This window comes from Mandrillus leucophaeus, unplaced genomic scaffold, assembly GCF_000951045.1.
Source record: "Mandrillus leucophaeus isolate KB7577 unplaced genomic scaffold, Mleu.le_1.0 Scaffold1697, whole genome shotgun sequence".
In the NCBI taxonomy this organism is placed as follows: domain Eukaryota; kingdom Metazoa; phylum Chordata; class Mammalia; order Primates; family Cercopithecidae; genus Mandrillus; species Mandrillus leucophaeus.
The window spans coordinates 42,700-45,393 of record NW_012101695.1 but is presented as its reverse complement, the minus strand read 5'-3'; the positions used below and the strand labels follow the sequence as shown (position 1 = coordinate 45,393).

General features: G+C 43.3%; 1 pseudogene; it reads right to left on the bottom strand.

The window, feature by feature from the left end:
* Positions 1-1,076: 1,076 nt before the first annotated feature.
* On the bottom strand, positions 1,077-2,122 carry LOC105537155 (annotated as a pseudogene).
* Between the last annotated feature and the right edge of the window lie 572 nt (positions 2,123-2,694).

Genomic DNA, 2,694 nt, shown 5'->3' with positions numbered 1-2,694 from the left:
TGCCCAAGCTGGTCTCAAGGGATCTGCCTGTCTCTGCCTCCCAAAATGCTGAGCCAATGTGTTACAGGCGTGAGTCACTGTGCCTGGCCAGTTTTCTTTTATTCTCTCTCTTCTTCCTTCATTTCTCAAAGGCATCTCAAACTCAGTGGGCCCAAAACCAAAGTCAAACTCCATCAGAATATCCTGCTACTTCCAATTTTAAAATATATCTTAAATCACAGTTTCTTATTACATGCAACCTTCTGGTTCAAACTACCACAATCCCTCACTTGAACTTAGATTTGGATTTCCTGCTTCTGTATTTTTTAAAACCATAAAATATTTCAAATAAACCATGTGTGGCTTTATACTTTTTACTACATATAAATAATAAAGATCTGCCAGGTGTGGTGGCTCACACCTGTAATCCCAGCACTTTGGGAGGCTGAGGCGGGAGGATCACTTGAGATCAGGAGTTCGAGACCAGCCTGACCAACATGGTGAAACCTCGTCTGCACCAAAAACACAAAATTAGCTGGTGTCGTGGTGCACACCTGTAGTCCCATCTACTTGGGAGACTGAGGCAGAAGAATCACTTGAACCCGGGAAATGGGACGTTGCAGTAAGCTGAGGTCACGCCATTGCACTCCATCTGGGTAACAAGAACGAAACTCTGTCAAAAAAAAAAAAAAAGATATGAAGAGGTTATATACTTAAACATGGAATTGCTTTAAGTGTTTGCCATTCACAGTCCCCATGCATGCCAGCAGCTTCTTACTGCAAACACCTGGGACTTGCTATAGAGCAGCTGATGTACGTTTCACCCACACACAGGACAGGGAGCTGACAACCAAGGAGTGGAGGATCAATACTCCAGCTTTCTCCCCTCTGTTTTCCTGTATCTCAGCAGTATGAATCTTGTTACCGATGAGAACCTGCTCACCTACTTTAAACTGCTTTTCTTACCTTCTCAGTTCCATTTCTCCATACCTCAATTGATGCTTTCTGGTAAGACCTAGCAAATAAACTGTTTTCACTGGAATTTCAGTCTTGGAATCTGCTTTGGCTTCCCCAGTCTAAGACAGAAATAGATTCATTTTCCCATCACTGGAATTCCAGGTTGTTTTCAGTTTTTCACTGTTACAAACAAGGCTGCAACATATGTCTACAAACCTCTAGATATACACGTAGGAAGATTTTGGTATTTCCCACTAGTGAAACTGCTCAGTCTGAGGGTATGTGCATCTTCATCTTTAATAAATACTACCCACATTTGAAAAGCCCGACAATGTCAAGGACTGGCCAGAGTCCCATATGCGATGGGTGTGGAATGGCAGCTCACTGTAGCAGGTGCGGGGACTCAGTTGGGGTCTTGGAAATGCACTTCGTTATAGCAAGAATGTTTCATAAATGGTATCTGATATATTCAGGACTAGTGCAGAATAAAACCACATTGCTTAGAAATAATTATTCATAGATCCAAAGTCAACAAAAGTCTTTTTCTTCTCATGTAAAAATATATAATTTTTTTTTTCCAGAGGGAGGGAGAACAACTTAAAATAAACCAGAAAACACCTTCATATTAATCATTCTTCTCATATACTTCAAATTTGAACTTAATGTCTTTCTCCTCCTGGACATCAGAGAGAACACCTGGGTATTCTGGCAGAAGTTTATATTTTTCCAAATCAATTACTGGAAAAAACGTGTCACTTTCAAAGTCCTGCATGATCCTTGTCACAAATAGTTTAAGATGGCCTGGGTGATTCATGGCTTCCTTATAAACAGAACTGCCACCAACTGTCCAAATCATCTCTACTTTATTGGCTAATTCTGGTTGTTCAGTAAGTTTTAAGATATCATCCAGACTTCTGGCAAGAAAATGAGCTCCTTGGGGAGGTTCGTTGAGTTCTCTGCTGAGAACTAAATTAATTCTATCCTTTAAAGATCGATTCTTCTCAGGAATGGAGAACCAGATTTTCCTACACATAACACCAGATTCTGTTTACCTTCTACTGAAGAGTCTGCGTCATTCTCTGGAAATACCTAAATTCATTCCTGAGCGGCGGCCAGGGCACTCCCCGTTCTTGCCAATGCCCGTGTTCTGGGACACAGCGACGATGCAGTTTAGCAAACGAACCATGACAGCAGCGGTGAGCACCTCCGAGCCCGCTCGCTACACCGGAACGCGCGGCCAAGATTGGCCTGAAGGTTTTTACTTTGAACCTGGAGGATGAGCAATGACATCTCCCTCCACCTCAAAACTCGTCCTGAGCATTCACCTTCTGGGAGCAGGAGCAGCGCAGCAGCGCCCCCTGGTGGTCCATACGCTTCCTTTTGCAGATCACTCACAGCCCTGAGGTCCTCCTCTCCTTTCCATGCACCTGGGATTTCTTCACTGGACACCAGCCTGAGTCAAGTTTCCTGTAAAGCAAAAGCAGCGCACAGGGCTTGTTCATGGAGTCCCTGCACAAAGTGGCCGTGGTGGCTGCGATGGACACTGCATGGGCAGAGCAATTGAGTCGCCACTCACCAAGGCTGACCTGGCAGCTGCCACTGCTGAGGGCCCAGCCAACAAAAAGTAGCTGTTTTTTTTGGACGGAGAAATAAAACAGGGAATGGTAATTAAGAATAAAATAACATTATGATAGATAAATATGCCACTAAAGATATACTAGCAGTTTAAATAATTTTGAGACTATGAACAGGATTATG